At 32.4% G+C, this 21,315-nt stretch overlaps 1 pseudogene; it reads right to left on the bottom strand.

Annotated features, from left to right (window-relative positions):
* Positions 1-8,333: 8,333 nt before the first annotated feature.
* On the bottom strand, positions 8,334-16,150 carry LOC125878008 (uncharacterized; annotated as a pseudogene).
* Positions 16,151-21,315: the final 5,165 nt, after the last annotated feature.

The raw sequence follows: 21,315 nt of genomic DNA, 5'->3' as shown, positions 1-21,315 counted from the left end.
AAATGAACTCTTTCCCACCATTTTTTCATATGAGGGTGTATATCATGATTCGACTGAGTTTTGATAAATTTAGACTATTGATACATGTTGAGTTGATTATTACCTCCATGTTATATATGTGTTGTGATGCATCCATCCTCATTCATCATATCATGTTCTTGAGAATTTGAGAAAATGTGGAGATTCTTTTTGAGAAAGAAGATGAGACACCTTTTTATATCTTTGACCATGCCGAGGTGACAAGTTGATGAGATATTGAGATTGTGACTTGGTATATGGATTGCGAGTCCCCCACGAGTCCTTGTCTTGAAGCCTTAACTTGACAGGGTGTACACGGCAGGTTGTGAGACAACCTTGATTCCGCCATACCACCATATCATTGCATCATCTCATTGCATTGCATTAATCATTTTGAATTGCTTGACTTGTCTAATATGAAACCTGTTGTGACCTTATATATTTACTTTACTCGCGGTGTTCATTATAAATTGGCAGCACCGGTGCTGAAATGGGACTTTTTTGTATGCAGGTGGAAGTGTTCCTTAGTATGTTTCATAAGTTGATTCATTCCTTTTGCTCAGTCGTCCAAGCCTACTCTACTGAGTACTTGTATATCGTACTCACTCCTACTTCTGTATCATTTTTTATGCAGATCCTAGTTAGTGTAATCTCTGCGGTTGATGATCGCTTCTAGCTTTGGAGATATTTTCGGAGTGGTGGTGAGATCATGTTCCTAGATCACCATTAGTTCCATCCTTTATTTTTCAGTCTTTGTTTATTTTTGGAGACTTGCGGTGTGTTTCGTATTTTAAAGTTGTATTAGATGTTATTTATACTTATGCTACCATATTTTGGGATATTATTTGTTGTTTTTTCTGTTGTTTGCAGCATAACTTCCCTTCAAGAGTCTCGTATGTGTGTTATTTTTGGTTTACACACCATTTGGGGTGGGGGGGAGGGGGTTGGGGTGTGTGACATCATGACCTTGATATTTGGGTCGTGACAAATTGGTATCAGAGTGTTAGGTTCACTAATTTCATAAGTTAAAAAGCAGGGCGTCTAGTAGAGTCTTATGGATCAGTACGTAGACATCTGTACCTATCTTTGAGAGGCTACAAGATGCCTAGTAGGATAAATTCATTTCCTTTGATTCCTTATCATGTGAGTTATTCTTATCAAGTGTTTTAAACCTCTAATTTTTTCTTTGCGCGTTAAGAGGTGAAGTTCGAGTTTAATAGGAAAGCTCCTGCTCGTGGATAAGATAGAGAGGCATTGCCCAAGCCCGTATTTGAGCATGATGATGTTATTAAGTAACAAACTGAGGTGAGGCGACCAACCCAGCCTCATGTGGTTCCCGACAACACTCTAATGCTTCAAGAGTTGAACGTCAGGCTATTGGCTAGATTGGATAGTGCCCCTACTTCTGGTATCCATCCGGGCAGTGCAGGTTCTCCTATTAATTGGTGCTACACTGCCAGTTCAGGGTCCTAGTGTGGGATTTCAAACTCCTGGTTCAACTTCAGTACCTTCTTTGGCACCTCCAAGATTATCAACAATTATAATCAACCCTTAAACTATAGTCATTTTTGTAAGTTTCTCATAAAAAAGTTGGAGACAAGATTAAGAAGGCCTAGTTATATGACTTTTTCAATTGCTGAATTCCTTCTCACTAAGTTCAACTAATTTATATTGATCATAAATATTTGTTTTACCAAAAATATCTCTCGACTAAGTGTAGTAATTTTCAAACATTTTTTTCTCTCGAATGAACCTTAGCTAACCAATTAATCTATTCACTTAGATTGCGTCAATAATTTTGTTATCTCTAACCTCCACTTTTAAATTTCAATCATTAATATCTTAATTCTTCAGAGTGACGTTGCTCAACTAAAACTTAATCTCACAATCTCTCTGAAAAACAACAAGTTATATAATGACACCATCGAGCAAGGGCCTTTCAATTAACTACTATCAATGCGTATATACTCAAATTAGTTGTAGCTTATATGCTTGTGAATCATAACACAAGTTTCTCATCTTTTTTTAACATGATTAATAAATGGTATATGTTGCAAACCTGGTAAAAGCATATGGGCTAGAAACACCAAATAAGATTGATACAATTGAAATTGTTGGGCCGAGTAAAATTGTCGGAATGTGTTATTTGGGATCCAGGTCCATTTGAAAACTGGAAGGTCTATGTAACACCCTATATGCTAGAACAACGAAAGTGCAGAAAATCTAGTGCAACAGGTGCCACCTACGGACGTCACCCACGGACCGTAGAGTGATCCATGATCCGTGCTGGTGGTCCGTGGATGGTCACTGCAACCCTCCCCAGAACTCAGTCTAAATTTTTGGCTAAAGGTCAAGCCATGGTTAGGACCTACGGATCGTAGGAGGACCCACGGTCTGTGGTCTGCACTCGCGACCCTCTTCCCAGAAGCCTCAAGAAAATCGGCTAAGGGTCAAGCTATGCCAGGACCTACGGACCATAGGCTAGACCACGGTCCGTGGTCCAGGGTCGTGGATCAGACCCTCAGAAGTCCAGCTTCAGTGACGAACGATGGTCGACCAGCACAGACCGTCAGTCGATCGACGGTCCGTCCGTTGGTTACTCTGACAGTAGTTAAGTCGGGGGTCTTTTGGTCTTTTCCTATTTCGTTTAACCCCTAACTACGTCATTTAGACCCTAAATTATGAGGTTTTAGTCAGATTAAACCTAGAAACATAACTAGAACTTACCTAAGTCAAATTATTAATCAAACTTAGAAAAAAAAATTAGAGCGTAAGAGGAGAAAAGAGATCAAGAGCCCTAGTTCAAGAATGCAGCAAGGTTCCATTCGTTCCAACCTCGAAATCGAAAGATTTCTCCGTGGAATTCGTCACCAAGTATGTGGGATTTCACTAGTGGGTTCCTTTCGCCTATTAGGTTCCTAGAATTCAGTCAGATTCTCAATTCCCTACTATTAACTAGACCTAGGGTTTCTAGAACTTCAGCAGATTATCATGAATTAGTTATTTAAATGTTCCAAATCAGATTATCATGTTATTACTTAGTTTCTGGCATGAATTTCAGATTCTTAGCTATGTAGTTCTTTAGTTCTTGAATTACACATGCTAGGCTAGATATTTCAGTTATTTCATATATACATGTCATTTATCAGTATATTATTGCGCATTCTCAGTTTGTATGTTAATTCGAGCTATCCAGTACATTACAGAAACTCAGTCATAATGTATTAATCAACTTAATCTATTGGGAGTTTCATAATACCGAGTTGGACTAGGGTCAGTCACCCATATAGTCCCAGAACTACGAGCCACGTAAGTTCTAAGTCCCCTCTGTGGGCATCATTTTAGTGATCATACCAGCATGCCTCTACACCTTTGGCCGGGTGTATTGGGTCCTCTCGATGGGGCGTATACATCGGACTCCACATTTAGCTCATATGGTTTTATTATCAATTATTAGTAGCTCCTACAGTTCAGTTAGACTCCATTTCATTGACCACATTTCAGTACAGTTAGTATTTAGTAGCATCATGTTATAAATTGGTCATTGTATTTAGTTATCTCAGTATTCAGTAACTACATCATGTTCAAATTATGCTCTTGCTTTATTGCTTGTTCAGTTATATGTTTATTTCAGCTATAATTTATCCTACATGCTCAGTACCTTTTAAGTACTTACGCATACTCTGCGCTACAACTTCTCGTGATGTAGGTTCAGGTTCTCAGCATCCAGATCACGTTTAGATCGGTTTTCGATCTTCAGCTCAGCAGCATCAGTGGTGAACCCTTCAAATTATGTAATTATGTCTTTTTAATTTACAAAACAATAGTAAAGTTATAACCGTAAGAATCCTTTCAGATACCTCTCACAATGGAGAAAATAACATAAATATTGATATGTACTAACTTTTAATTTATCAGAAAATAAAAAGATCATCAATGTCTAATAGATGTTATTCCAATTGGAAGATGTTATGGCTAAGGAGCAACAGTAAATTAAATTTGTATAACTTCATTAAAATAGTGAAAGTTCCATTTCTCAATCATCCGTTCAATGTATGTATACAATTGTTTATTATTTAATGGGATATAAATTTAATTTTTGAAGAGAGCTATAATGAGAATTTGTAATTTTATCCATAAATATTATAATATTAATTTTTTTAATATTTAATAATTAGTTATTTTATAATAATTGTATTAGTGGAAGGGTAAGATATATAGATTATATATGATATTATATGATTAATGGTATTATTGTAATAACACAACTTTATAGGGGTATTTTGGTATTTTTAACTTTCAATTTTTTTTGTTCTATATGCGATGACTAGTTTCTAGACACATGCGTTGCATGTGTGTCCCATGCAATATTTTATAAATTTGTTTGGACGATTAAAATTCAATGAAAACATGCGTGTAATGAGTACTAAAATGCAACAGTCTCAAATAAATGTTACGACAATAATTTTTTTTATAGAAAATTAAATTAAAGAAGAAAATATAAAAATTTAACATAGAAGAAAAAATAACATACACATCTTTTTTAATACTTTAATCATAACAAATATATAAATGGAAAAAGAAATACAAAATGGGTACATAACTTTCCGCATTTTTGTCGACACCTTCTCTCGTATCCAATCAAAAGTCAAAAATCTTCTCCATCGAGTCAAATTAAAGCATGAATCAAATAGAAAAAGCACTTCATTTTTGTAAAGTGATATATAATTATACCAAGGTAGATATATCATATACTTTAGATGTTGATGACTTCACTACTTTAACTATAAAATGAAAAGGATAATCTTGGATGTGAGTTTCATGAAACAAAAAAGATGAATTTATATAGATAAAAATAGAGGAATACCAAAAGACATCTTAACGTTTTCAATTAAATATTTGAATGTTTTGAATATGAACAATTGAATAGGTAATTAAATATAATTTATGAAGGCAAATGTTTAAAACAAATAAAGAAGAAAAATAAATTAAAATATGTAGAAGATAAGTAAAAGAAGTGCAAATATTATTTAAGTGAAACACCACTAACAGTGAAATTTCAAAGGGCCAAAATAGATAAAGAGAACAACTTTAAGAATATTAAATATATGCAATGAACCTCTATTAAAATTTGGAAGAGTAAACAATCCTCCTTCAAGCACATGAACTCTCCATTTACTCAATGCAGTAATTGATTATCACTAATAACTAAATATTTATAATACTTTAATTTAGTATATGAGTAAAATGGTATTTCAACCTTTAACTATTTTTGTTCCTACTTTTAATAAGATGTAGGGATGAAAATGGGATGGGGCAGGGCGGGTGCGGGGCAAACCTGCAAAGACTTTCCCTGCCCCCTCCACTCCTTCATAGCACAATTTACTGTTTTTGCCTCGCCCCGCTTGAACCCGCCCCACACTCCAACATTCTTTAGCATCTAACGTTTTATGTGGTGACAACTATTTTTATTTTTAATTCATATAAAAAAAGTGAATTGTGTCAATTTTGTTAGAATAACAATATAATTTCATTAAGCATATGTAAAATCTTTCTCTAGATACTACCAAGTGTAACAATCCATTCAAAGAACAATTTTATATAATCAGAACTACAAGTGGGATCAAATAATGAGAAAAACTACGTACCAGAGACTATCAAGAATTTGAAGGATTACCTAAAACTTAAAAGCGTATGTAGAATTGGAGTTAAAAGATAGAATAAATTTATCAAGAATGGCTAGGAATCAAGTGTGTTGTTGCTGCTTGATATTTTTGGTCAACAACTAGTGACTGAGAGAGTATTAAAATTCCAACTTTCAGCTCTTGAGTATTGACAAATTTTTGCTAGGAAGATTTCAGTTTCAAGGAACGGCCGTAAGAGACACACGACAAAAAGGAAAAAAATCCAACCCGCGTACCCGCCCTGCCCCGCATGTTTTTTTTCAAAAATATTTTGTATCCGCCCTGCCCCGGAAAATCTCTAATCCACACTTCCCCGCAAATATTGTAACCCGCCCCGCCCCATTGCCATCCCTGGTAAAATATGATATGATGTTTGGGTATGTGTTGAGAAATCGAATTTGTTTCATTGGTGCTTTCATTGCGTGGAAAATTTAATGGGGAAGAACATGACAAAGGTGATCTACTGGTGGAGACTGGAGAGTGTAACACAAATTGCTTTTTCAATGAAATTATGTAGCCCTTGCAAGGATTCTTCAACCATAGTTGTGGACGAGTTAAAGGACATATATCCTTAAGACATCAACACGTCATATTGCTAATACGGTCATTGATCATTGATCAATGTCTTTTAACCCAATTTCAATTCAATTTTGGTGCGATTACCTTCATTGTATGTGTTCGTGGAATTGCATCAAATCTTTGTATATGGGAATCCTGGAATTAGTTATGAGTTCCTGGTTCTAACAGGTTCTAATAAGAACGTAGAGGCACATGCATTATTTGAAGAAATTAGAAAAAAGAGTTGTTTACTTGTGAAGTTGTATGATTGGGATCATGTAGGTGGTGCTGAAATGGGTGTTATGAGCAGGGGTATTTTGATATCTATATTGCTCTCATTAGTGGAAGATGAGGATTCTCATTGCTATTATTATGACTCAAAATAGATGCAAAGAAGTTGCTCTGAATTGCTGGGTTGCCATTGACAATGTCAAGCAGATACTATACTAGGATTTATGCTTTTACCCGAACCTTGAGAACAAGGTTCTTTTTGAGACAGGAAGTATTGTTGTGAACCCGGTAAGGGCCTATGGGCTAGAAACACTAAAGAAGACTGATAAAGTTGGGATTGTTGAGCCGAGTAAAATGTCGGAATGTCTTATTTGGAAATCCAGGTCCATTTGACAACCGGTTAAAAAGGACTAGAAATTAGAAAGAACGATTTTATGCGTACTGTGAAGAAACCATATGTTCTTTTCATCTTCTTTCTAGAGTCTAAACTTCTCATCCCATTCTTATCTGTATCCTTAGTTACTTGTTAGTTTTCATTGTAATTCAAGAGTTCAAGTGTTGTCGTTTTAATTATTTGACTATCTTATCATATACTGTTTGGGTATTTGTGTTGTGAATTCCACTTTGTTTCAGTATATCAAAGAATTAGTAGATCGATATGTTAACCCAAATGAGAATAGAGTAGAATTGTGAAGTTATAGTATGATAATACCATACTATAGGCTCATTCTACAAAAGACTTGGTGATTGTGTATTTTTATTACAAAAAGAAGGGGCTCAATTGAGCATACCTAAAACAATTCACTTATCCAAGATTAGAAATACTCACATTAGGATAAGTTGGTCAACTTAAATTTTAGAATGATAATACAGCATGTCATATCACCTGAATGAACGATAATGTGACATGTTATGTTACCTACTAAACTTTCGAATCTCTCAAATGATTATCCAAATTAGGATTAATTTTTTCCAAAATCTTCCTTTATTTCTTAATAACTTACATGTCAAGTCAATAGTATTTACTCCATAAATATTTTTTTTAGCCAAATAATATTTCTTTTTTTATAGCTAAAATATTCTCTCATTTACCCCCATAAAGTTACTCAATAACATATACTTGATAAAATACATTTTGAGAAATGTATTTTACAAAGCAAGAAGCAGATTACAATGCCAATGAAGATTACAGGAACAAGCGAAGAGTTGAAGAAAAGATCCGAAACAGACTTGGATGGTGATAAAGAAGAAACACGATGACAGTCCCATAATACGATTACTATGGGATCAAGAAAGAAGATGCCGATGAACATGTCCTCCTGTGATTTTTTTTTCTGATTTTTCTTTGGAGAAGCTGCTTGACGGACACAAGCAACTCAAGAAACAGAGTCACAAAGGTTTCAAGAAGATGGAGGACTAACTGGATTCAACACAAAAAAACTTGATAATGACACAGAAAAGAAGACACCAATCACGTAGGACTGGTCGGGATCAGCAGCAAGAACGCAGTGAACCAGTGGTTTAGTTTAGCCAAGAGGCAGCCACCTTCATTGATGAAGATGAATGTGGTCACCAAGCGTCTATAAGTTGCTCATCATCAAAAACAACTTCTTTCTAACTGTTCACCACAGAAACATAGCTATGCACAAATGCAAAATGAAAAACAAAACATCAATGAAATGAATAAATTTGAATCAAGCATGAGGAAAGTTAAGCCATTAATCCTTGGTCAATGCCCCTTAATACTGCAAAATAATTTCTTTTGAGACATAATTGAGTTTTAGAAATCTATAAAACTCTTCACATTTCGGTCTAGGATTAACAAAAGAAAAGTTTGATGCTTCAATCTGTAGACGGTAAATACAGTGGCATTCCTGCTTGATCAAGCTCCCAGAAACCTCGCAAACTGCCACGTCTCTCTTCTGTCAGGCGAAAAGAAGGAATTTGATGAGAAAACCTGAGATGCTCGGATACACATATTTTCAATACTCCGTCAGTCTCTTCTTGTTCTTCCACTCGAGGCTTGTAGATAGACTTGAAGCCTTTTACCCATACCAAGAACTTCACGTCTACAGAATTATCAGAGACATTCACTATTTCAACAATCTAATATTCAAAATCTTCTAGATTATTACCTTTCAGCTGAGGACTCAAGTTTTTGTATACTGCCCAAACTTCATTTTTTCTAGGGAAGATCTTGCATACTCCCTTCTTCACAAGTTCTGCTGCTTCTACATGTGAAAAGTTGTTGGTTACAGTATATTTGTTCAGCAAACTGTTTCGAAACTTAAACAGTCCACAACCAATTGGCATTGTTTTATCATGCCATTGTACTGTACTTTTAGGGAGTGGACACGCATAAAACCATGCCACATGCAACACAAACTCAGGGGGAAGATCTATCTTCTTTATCTGCCCATAGTACCGGGGCAAGGCATCTTCATCACTGCATATCGCCCAACATTGACCAATTTGAAACTTCTCCGGTGATCTCTCAGCAGCAAATATGTAAAATTCGGGTTCTGGAACCTAATTAGGTACTGATGCAACCAAGTTTTCAGCAGAATTTACAGAATCAATGAAATTAGTTGTCGCTCTTTGGTCTATGGATTCACCAGAAACGCCTACTTTGTCAGGAGGTAAGGAGGCAGGGTCTAGTTCAAAAGATCCTTCAAGAACATCATCCCTCTCCATCCCTGTCATCTTAAAAGAAGGAAGTCTATGAGAGAATCTAAGCATCTCCTTTGCAGGAACTAGAAATGGGTCTCCTGCTCGATGAAAAAGACAAGTGAAGCCTGTGGCTTTGACCAAGTATGCAACATGCACACCAATAGCATCAGCATAGTCTGACAAGACCTCAACAAACTCATAGTTGAACTTCTTCTTGTTCTCAAGACGAGAACACCAATTCATATCCCAATCTTTAAAGATGGCCCAAGTTTCTCCTTCCAGTGGAAATATCTTTATGGCACCATAGCTATTTCTATTTATTGCACATACCAAATGTGAGAAGATAGGATGATCTTCAATGTCTTCTAAGTTTCCCAGTCTGAATCTATCACAAGAAGCCATTTGGTTTCATCTTCATTCAGCGGATCTGGCTCTAACCAAGTTATGCGCAGCTTAAATGCAGAAGATAAAATCTTCATGATGACTGCATAGAATCTAGGCATGGCATCCAGAGTATCATAAACAGCCCATACTTGCCCAACCATAAAGCAGGACTTGTCCTTGTCCTTGTCAAAATCGCTAAAAACTGGATATGCACATTCAAATGTTTTTGGCTCAGTCATAGTAGAAGGCCCTACATCTGAGGGAAGATGAACACTTCCTTTTAAAGGTACATCCACTCTTTCATTTGTAGTCTCAGCTTTCTGTTTTGTGTTCTGCAAGCTCTCTTCAGAGGACAAACTGTCCTTCAATTTCTTCTCCTTCCCCTTGGGAGTTGCTGCATGAGACAAATGCTGGACCTCGGATTCCTTAGTAGGAGAGGGATATCCAACCCCCTTAGATCGTTTAGAAGGACCTTCTTCATCTTCATCACTTAGATTATCACTTCCTTTTGCAGTCTCAATCTCCATCTCTGTGTTCTGCAAGCTCTCTTTAGTGGAAAAAAATGAGTTTCTTCCAACCAAAAAACCTGTTGCGGAAATAAGTGCAGCTAAATCACCACACACAGCAATTGTGAAATGCAGATTCTAGCCTCAATCAAGCAATGATATACTAGGCAATCTTATAAATTGAAATTCACCTTACCGAGTATTGATCTCCAACAACCACCAGAACAAACAATGAATCTGTGAATCTTCTTGATATTCAAAGACTACTCAGTACAAAGAAAAGAGGTGCTATATATAGCTATTCCTCTTGTGTTAGTAACTAAATTCTTCTAACAAACTAACTGACAATTCTTTATAACTAACTTTATGATCACACTAATCTACCCTTATCCCTTTTAACAACTTTAACATTTTAATCATAAATATTTTCTTACCACCAATATCTCTCGATCAAGTGTAGTAATTTTCAAACGTTCTTCTCTCAAGTGAACCGTAGCATACCAATCAATCTATTCACTTAGCTCGCGTCAAAACTTCATAGTGACACAGAAAAGAAGACAAAACAACATAGCCCTACTCAACGCAGGATGGGATCAACAATAAAAAAGCAGTGCCCCAATCGTTTAACTAAGAGCATTCAGGCCACCGAGAGTGTACAAGTTGCTCCTCATCAAATACAACTCCTTTCCGATTGTTCACCACATAAACAGAGCAACTGCATGTAATTAGAAGATCAATCTGTTGTAAATTTCACACAACAGTCTTTCTTTTTGTCTTATCAATTGTGGACAGTAGTATCATTCACATGACTACTATTTTTTACCAGATATAATATAGTTGCAAATTCCTAAATGATGTTGTATTCATGCTTTAAACTTCTGTTATATATAACTCAGAATTTCATTGTTGTCTTTTATCATATTAATATGTCACGACCTAATTCACCAAGCCATGCAAACACCTACTCTAACACCTAGATAGGAAGATCCTTTCACCCCAAATTAAATTAGGTCATGCGGAAAAGAAAATAAATTACTATAAAAGCTCTCTATCACTTTAAACTTCATGAAAACAACAAACTTTAATAGAACCTTTCACATTAAACCAAAAACACTCCCTAAGGAACTAGTCTTATTAGGTATAAGAGCTACTAAAAGAGTACAGTTTATACATAGAACACAACTCCCACCATAAGAGAGAAAAAATGGAAGTTGTTGGAGATCATCATCGTTTTTACCTATGAAACATCACTGACCCTCCAACCAAACTATGCCAAGTGTCATAACAAGAACAATATCAATACAAAACACACTACTGTATCTGGTAGACATCATCGATCAATCGAACTTATCACATAATATAAAATAGACATTCAAAGAAACATGCAATATGAAAGTTACCCCACCCCAAGTCTCTATCCACATACTTTTACCCTCCCAGGTATAATGCCTATAAACTAATGCACCTCGATCCTATGCCTCCCTGTTATACCACCATAATATCAAGTCCTAGCCTGACCCTTCTACAACATAGAGATTCACGAATACAAGGCCACCACTAGCCCTATCAACCAACCTACTACTCTCTCTCAAGTTCTCATGTCAACTCTGACCCTTTTGGGATAGTACCTGAAACTGGCGCCTTAGACCAACACATCCATCTTGACGCACATCCTCATTATCATGTAAGTTCTAAAAACACTGACAACCATGATCAGTCCCAGCACTTAAGCCATGCACCAGAAGCCTAACATAATCCGGACTCCAACTTAATAGTAACCCGCAACATGTTCCACATGGCACATGTAAGCCATACCTAAGATGAACTCACCTTTTAGGTAACTCTAACCACTCAAGGATCCAACATACATACATCATATCATACAAGGTAAATCAGGTTCGCTCATGGAACCATAAATGCACATACATGGTTCTCTCAAGGAACCCACACCACAATTCATTAGATAAATAACCCCATATTTGTGTTGAAGCTATAAAACCCAATTCATTAGATAAATAACCCCACAAACAAACAAAAAACATAAAATATCATCTTTGATGGAATCAAACAAGAACTTGACTTTATTTCTTTACAAAAAAAATAGAGAGTTTATGAATAAACTTACAGTGTAGTTGATAACTTATTTGTTTGAGTATGCAAATGAAAGAGGAAAATTCTCAAATGAAGAAAATTGTATATATAGGAAAACTTTCATGATTGTGGTAATACATTATGTCTTGATGAGTAGGATACACGAGGATTAATAGTTTCTATCATTCTTTACAACATTTTAAATGATTTAATTTGATGAGTAGGAGTCTAAAATGATAAATTTCAAATTTTTGTTCTTCTGATATTTTTTAAGCATTTAATTTGGTGAGTAGATGGTGTGAGAGTAAAATTAAAATTTAATTTAATTTAATTTGATGAGTAGGAGCAAAGAGGGCAAAAATTTGAAGTTAAGTTCGTGTATTTTGTTAAGCATTTAATTTGACGAGTAGGAGCCATGAGAGTAATTTGGAGTTTTATTTAATTTAATTTGATGAGTAGGAGCCAAGAGGGTAAAATTTGAAGTTAAGTTCATGTATTTTGTTAAGCATTTAATTTGACGAGTAGGAGCTAGGAGAGTATTTGGAGTTTTATTTAATTTAATTTAATGAGTAGGAGCCAAGAGGGTAAAATTTGAAGTTAAGTTCGTGTATTTTGTTAAGCATTTAATTTGACGAGTAAGAGCCACGAGAGTAATTTGGAGTTTTATTTAATTTTAATTTGACGAGTAAGAGCCAGGACCATGAGGGTAAATTTTAACTTTAGTGATATTTTCTTAACTATTTAATTTGATGAGTAGGAGCCAAGAGGTTAACTTTTAAATTTTAACTTTAATGATATTTTCTGAAGAATTTAACTTGATAAGTAGGATCCAGGACCAAGGAGGGTAGTTTAGAATTTAATTTAATTTAATTTGACGAGTAAAAGCAAAGAGATTAAATTTGAATTTTAGTTCTTGTAATGTTTTCTTAAACATAAGATTTGTTGAGTAGGAGTCAAGAGAGTAAATCTAGAGTTTTATTTAATTTAATTTAATTTAATTTAATGAGTATGAGCCATAAGAGTGAATTTTAAATTTAATTTAATTTAATTTGATGAGTAAGAATCTCATAAATTTCAATTTTTAGTTCTTGTAAGTTTATCTTACTCATTTTATATAGAAAGTCGTTCTATCTAGACAGTTTTTAGAAATTACAGTACTCTTAAATATGAATTAACAATACAAAATTTAATATTATACATGAATAATGAAATGATTTAATAATTAATAAATTTAAAATTTGTGAAATCTTCACATGCAAAATATCACAAATGAGTATTTTAATTAATTAAAAATTAAAGGTGCTTAATAAAATATTATAAAGATGAATATCATAATTTATTGATATTTCAAGAGCTAAAAACAAATATATTATGTAACAACATAAAGTCAAAATGATCTAAAAAATATTTTTGAGTCTTATAAATACTTATTTTACAATGAATTCAAAACCAAAAATATGAAGGTCCAGATTTGAAAGTAAAATCACTTGTACAAAAAATCTAAACTGGAAATGTAATAAATTATTGGATATAAAAGGAAAATTAGACTGTGATTCTTAAATTTCATGATTGAAAACAGAAGAAGGGATCCAAAATATTCTACTATCATTAATGGCAAATTACTTATTGTGCACAAGTTCACTCTACCAAACAACATGATAATTGATCACTATAATTATACTCATTGTATAAATATTCTACATCATATTTTCTTACATTCTCAATGTAGAAATTTTGACATGAAAAAAAAAGATCAAGGTCAGTAACATAGAAAAGATGCTAAAAATTTCCATTAAAAAATTGAAGAATGTTGAGCTTCAACAACTGAGCGAAATCGTGAAGGAAAAATTGAACGAAGTTGAAGATGTGGCGAAGCAACAAATGGAGCGTGGTGTTGCATTTCCATATCAAATCCTTGGAAATGCATTTGCTCCTTCTAAGGATGAGTAAAAATCTTTATCAAGTTTGATGTTGGACCAACTAGGTCATATTAAATTTACAATATTTATGATTTGAGTTTTACATTTCAGTATGTTTATCCTAATATGAAATGAAATAAAACTTATGTCTTTTATTTAGTATATGTTAATTTTTAATTTATTGACACTGAAATAAATGAAAAATTATCACACACTAAATAAATGACATAAGTTTTATTTCATTTCATATTAGGATAAGCAAACTGAAAAGTAAAATTCAATCATAAATATGATAAATTTAATAAAACCTATTTGGTCCAACATCGAAGCTTGACGAAAGTTTTTACTCATCCCTAGAAGGAGCCAATGCACTTCCAAGGGTTTGATATGAAAATGCAATAACACGCTCCATTTGTTGCTTCGCCACATCTTCAACTTCTTTCATGACTCCAAGACCTCGCTCAGTTGTAGAAGCGCAACAATCTTCAATTCTTTTTAATGGGAGTTTTCAGCATCCTTTCTATATTAGTGACCTTAATCTTTATTTTCATGGAATAACTTCTACTTTATGAATGTAAGAAAAATATGATGTAGAATACTGAGACCACGAGTATATTTATAGCGATCAATTATCATTTTGTATGGTATGAATGAACTCATGTATAATAAGTAATTTTCCATAAATGGTAGTAGAATATTTTGGATCTCTTCTTATTAGTTTTCCATAAATGTTAGTAGAATGTTTTGGATCTCTTCTTAGATATCCTTTGTATAAGTGGTTTGACTTTCAAATTTGAACCTTCATATTTTGGTCAAACTTCTTGAATTCATAGCACACTAAGTATTTATAAGACTCAAAAATATTTTTAAAATCATTTTGACTTTATGTTGTTTCATACTATATTTGTTTTTAGCTCCTGAAATATCAAAAAATCGGGATACTAATCCCTATAATATTTTATTAAGTACCTTGAATTTTTAATTAATTGAAATAGTCATTCGTGATATTTTGAATATGAAGATTTCACAATTTTTAAAATTTATTAATTATTGAATCATTTAATTATTCATGTATTATATTAAATTTGTATTGATAATCCATATTTAAGAATGATGCCATTTTTAAAAACAGTCTAGATGTAACTTACTTTCTAGATGAAATGATTAAGAAAATACTACAAGAATTAAAATTTGAAATTACTTGGTTCACATACTCAATAAATTAAATTAAATTAAATTTAAATACACCCTCTACACTCCTACTCAACAACGTAAATTAAATAAAATTCTAATTTTACTCTCTTAGCTCCTACTCATCAAATAAATGGTTAAAAAGTATTACAAGATCTAAAATTTAAAATTTTGTTATAAAACTAAAGCAAAATAAGACAAGAAATATAGAAGAAGAAAGCAATAGAAAATGTTATTCTTATTCTTATAAGTATTCAATTGTTAACCAAATCTTCAAGTTTATCCAATATGAACTCTAATGCCTCTATTTATAGTACTCCCTCCGTCCCATTTTATGTGTTACTTTTCGGATTTCGAGATTCAAACAAGTCTATCTTTGACCGTGAAATTTTCATAGATCTTTTAAACATTTTGAATTATCAATTATTGTGCCTTATAGTACTTTTTACGCAGTTTACAAATATATAAATTTCATTTAAAAAAAATTGAAGATTCCATGCGCAAATTTCCGATCAAACTTAAACTGTTTGACTCTCGAAAAATGAAAAGTTCCACATAAATTGGAACAAAGGGAGTATTACATAGAGGCATACAAAATGTTAGTTATAAACATGACATCAACCATGAAAGTTATGAAGATAGTAACCATGTAAGTTATGGAAGAATATCAAGAGGGAAGGTTATGGAGGTTTGGGAGTTACTATACATTATGATGTAATTACACCTTGAAGTTATGGACATCCACATAAATATATTACAAATTCTCTCTTGAATGTCTGATAATATGCCTCATTAAAAGGTTGCTAATAAGCACCGTATCTTCAGTCACATTCCTAGTTTCAATCAGTTTACTGACACTCTCACTAAGCCGCTTTCCAAGAGCTCCTCCCATCGCCATTTTTCCAAGTTAAGTGTTGTTGCACCCCATCTAGCTTGAGGAAGGTATATTAGAACGTTATTACTGTTACTGCACTCCACACACGTTGTTACTACTTAGTGTTTTACTGCATAGATTGTATGATATGTATCCACCAGTTTAGGAGTTTGTTTTATTAGTTTCCTAGTTTGTTGTTTAAGTTTCCATAGTAGGAAGGACTCTCTAATAGAGACTCTGCTAATAGATCTTTTGCTTCATCTTGCTCAATTACTTATACCTTTTTTTTTTTTATCAATTTTGTTGCATATGATCGATTTCCACCGGTCCTACTAACTCTTCTAACTCTTGAAATGCTGCCAAAATAGTTGCTGGTGTTTCAACATTTCAGCAAGGCCTCAAAGCATTTGTTGCCTCCTTGATTCTTGATTGCTGCCAATGTTTTCAAAATTGTTTATATCAACTCAAAATAGGTAAGAAATCATTGGATTTTTCTCCATTGATAAATTATATTGATTATCCTGCTCTTGATACCGATGGTAAAATTTTTGAGATCGACTTGAAAGTAGAATTCACAACAAAATATATTTTCTTAATTATGAAAATAATACCGTACACTCTACACATATATGGAATTGAAACACCCACAATTTCAACAATCTCTTAAATATGAATTAACAATACAAAATTTAATATTATACATGAATAATGAAATGATTTAATAATTCATAAATTTTAAAATTTGTGAAATCCTCACATGCAAAATATCACAAATGAGTATTTCAATTAATTAAAAATTAAAGGTTCTTAATAAAATATTATAAGTATTAATATCACAATTTATTGATATTTCAGGAGCTAAGAGCAAATATACTATGTAACAACATAAAGTCAAAATGATTTAAAAATAATTTTTGAGTCTTATAAATACTTATTTTACTGTGAATTCAAAACCAAAAATATGAAGGTCCAGATTTGAAAGTAAAATCACTTATACAAAGGATCTAAACTGAAAATGTAATAAATTATTGTATATAAAAGGAAAATTAGACAATGATTCTTAAATTTCATAATTGAAAACAAATAAGAAAGGATCCAAAATATTCTACTACCATTAGTTGGCAAATTACTTATTGTGCATGAGTTCACTCTACCAAACAACATGATAATTATTGATCACTATAATTATACTCATTGTATCAATATTCTACATCATATTTTCTTACATTCTCAATGTAGAAGTTTTGACATGGAAAAAAATATTAACGTCTCTAACTCAGAAAGGATGTTAAAAACTCCCATTAAAAAATTGAAGAATGTTGAGCTTCAACAATTGAGCGAAATCGTGAAGGCAAAATTGGACGAAGATAAAGATGTGGCGACACAACAAATGGAGTGTGGTGTTGCATTTCCATATCAAATCCTTAGAAATGCATTGGCTCCTTCTAAGGATGAGTACAAACTTCATCAAGTTTCGATGTTGGATCAACTAGGTCTTATTAAATTTATCATATTTATGATTTGAATTTTACATTTCCGTATGTTTATCCTAATATGAAATGAAGTAAAACTTATGTCTTTTATTCAATATATGTTAATTTTTCAATTATTATAAATGAAAAATTAACACACACTAAATAAATGACATAAGTTTTTTTCATTTAATATTAGTATAAACATACTGAAAAGTAAAATTCAAATCATAAATATGATAAATTTAATAAAACGTATTTGGTCCAATATCGAAACTTGATGAAAATTTTTACTCATCCCTAGAAGGAGCCAGTGAACTTCCAAGGATCTGATATATTGAAATGCAATAACACACTCTATTTGTTGCTTCACCACATCTTCAACTTCTTTCTTGCCTCCAAGATCTTGCTCAGTTGTAGAAACTCAACAATATTCAATTTTTTTAATGTGAGTTTCTAGCATCCTTTCTATGTTAGTGAACTTAATCTTTCTTTTCATGGAATAACTTCTACTTTATGAATGTAAGAAAATATGATGTAGAATATTGGGATGACAAGTATATTTATAATGATCAATTATCATATTGTTTGGTAAGATTGAACTCATGTATATTATGTAATTTTCCATAAATGGTAGTAGAATATGTTGGATCTCTTCTTATTAGTTTTCCATAAATGGTAGTAGAATATTTTGGATCTCTTCCTAGATATCCTTTAAATAAGTGGTTCGACTTTCAAGTTTGAACCTTCATATTTTGGTCAAACTTCTTGAATTCATAGTAAAATAAGTATTTATAAGAGTCAAAAATATTTTTTAAATCATTTTAACTTTATGTTGTTACAAAATATATTTGTTTTTATCTCCTGAAATGTCAAAATATCATGATAATAATCCCTATAATTAATTGAAATATATATTTTATTAAGCACCTTCAATTTTTAATTAATTGAAATAGTCATTCGTGATATTTTGAATCTGAAGATTTCACAAATTTTAAATTTTATTAATTATTAAATCATTTAATTATTCATGTATTATATTAAATTTATATTTATAATCCATATTTAAGAATAATGTCATTTTTAAAAACAGTCTAGATGTAAATTACTTTCTATATGAAATGATTAAGAAAATACCACAAGAATTGAAATTTAAAATTTACTTGGTTCCTACACAATAAATTAAATTAAATTAAATTTAAATGCACCATCTACGCTCCTACTCATCAAAGTACATTAAATAAAATTATAATTTTACTTTCTTAGCTCCTATTCATCAAATAAATGGTTAAAAAGTATCACGAGGACTAAAATTTTTAAATTTTGTTATAAAACTAAAGCAAAATAATACAAGAAATATAGATGAAAGCAATAGAAATAGGGAGACAAGAGAAGAAAGCTTTTCTTATTCTTCCAAGTATTCTTATTATAAAACTAAAGCAAAATAAGACAAGAAATATCGAGATGAAAGCAATAGAAATAGGGAGACGAGAGAAGAAAGCTTTTCTTCTTCTAAGTATTCAATTGGAAATCAAATCTTCAAGTGTATCCAATATAAACTTTAATGCCTCTATTTATAGTATTACATAGAGGCATACAAAAGGTTAGTTATAAGCATGACATAAACTATGAAGGTTATGGAGACAGTGACCATGTAAGTTATGGAGGAATATCAAGGGGGAAGGTTATGGAGGTTTGGGAGTTACTATACATTATAATGTAATTACACCTTGAAGTTATGGACATCCACATAAATATATTACAATTCTCTCCCTTGAATGTCTGATAATATGCCTCATTAAAACTTTATCAGGAAAAATCATGTGGGAAAAATTCTAGTGAAGAAAAAAGAGTACATATATCTTGTAATACGCGTTACTTGTTGCCTCATTAAAAACTTTTCTTTGAAAATCCATTGGGGGAAAAACCTAAGCCAAGGAAAAAAGAGTGTAGCATGTATTTACTCCCTCTGATGAAAACATTACTTGACATCTCGGAGACAATGCATTACAATCTTATATCTTAACTTCTCAAATATTGATGTTGACAATCCTTAATGAATAATTTTACAAGATTATAGCTTGAACGGGTCTTTTGAACGTCTACCTCACCATTTTGTTGAAGATCATGTGTGAAAAATAATTTCTGTGAAATATGTTTGTCCGGTCTCCTTTTTTCGTATCATTCCATCAATCGAGCTATACATTATTTTCGTATATGGTGGCTGGAATATCCCTTTCCAAAGGAAAATCACATATTTCCTTACTATGGCAGGTCATAATTCCAACCAAACACACTCCCGACTTACTTCATAGATCAATATTATTTCTGCATGATTTTGAAGAAGTGGTTACGAGTGTTTGATTTTTTGAATGCCAAGATATTGTTGTGCTTCCACATGTAAACAAATATCTCATTTATGATCAAGCTTTATGTGGATCAAATAAATATTCTGCATTTACATAATTAAAAAAATTGACTCGGAGATTGATCATTTCTATTTTATTGAAACTCGTCCTTTGTTCTTAAAGAAAATCATGTATCTTCTATGTGTTGAGTCACTTGCTTTGTTAGTTTCTTGGCATAACTTGAATGATAATATGATGATCTCTTCACATAACTTTCGTTATGTAGATCAAATAATCTTCTAGCATTTGCATAACCAACCATCTTTAAGTGCAGCAATTTCACTAATACATGATATATTCTAATCATTCTTATGAGATCGAAAAGATTTTTCTATGTGTTAAGCAATCTCAGAACCAATGGGTACTCAAGGAAATTTCTTTAAGACCTTTTAAATCCTTCAAATATTTTCATATAACCTTCATCGTCTAGTTAGACATAATAATCATTCATTATACATATTTAAGTATTTCATCTATTGCCAGACTGAAACAAGTCTCATTGCATCCACCACTGGAGAATATATCTCTCTTTAATAATGTCAGAACTTTTGCGGAAGCTCTTTATGCCCTGAGGGACAAACCATACTTTATATTTTTTGGTTATACTTTCACACAATGATTCATTTGTACCCCACTGACATTATATCTTTATCTATGAACTATAAGTTCAAAAGCATCACTTTTTCAAAAACATCACTTTTCTCAGTGAAACAAAGTATACTTGAATAGTGCACTTTATTTGGCCAATCATTTATCTGTCCATATTATATGACATATTTGAATTCAAGATTCTCTTGATCACCATTTATAGCATTAAGTGCTACTTCATAATAAAGATATCGTCGACGGTCATTTGACTCTATTCCAATATGACATAACATACCGAAATCTCTTCATTTTTTGTTGAAATTTCCTCATGAGCTGTTAATTCATGTAGAGTTGGCATGATGACATGACTGCTGATGTGTTTTCTATTTTCGGAAGAAAGATATCTTCTATTTTAGTTTTTCAGTTGTGAGTATCCTAGTCTTTAGGAATGTATTTGTTGGTAGACTTAGTTCCTAGTTATTAGAAAAATTCTATTTTGTAGTTACAACATTATTTACTGCATATTGTTAGGAGTTCCTTCTATTTAAATATTTCTTCCTTCAACTTAATAAATTACTCTCTCTTTTTTCTTCTTCTGACGTATGTTTTTCTTTAGCTGCTAACACCAACATTTTCATTATTTTCAGGTACCTAAAACTTTTTCAAGGTATTATGAAGTGTTATCTCATTGTGCTTTTTTAAAAACAATTGTCTCCTTATA

This window comes from Solanum stenotomum, chromosome 1 (assembly GCF_019186545.1).
Source record: "Solanum stenotomum isolate F172 chromosome 1, ASM1918654v1, whole genome shotgun sequence".
Lineage (NCBI taxonomy): Eukaryota > Viridiplantae > Streptophyta > Magnoliopsida > Solanales > Solanaceae > Solanum > Solanum stenotomum.
Note: the sequence above shows the minus strand (reverse complement) of the source record. Positions and strands in the feature narration are given on the sequence as shown.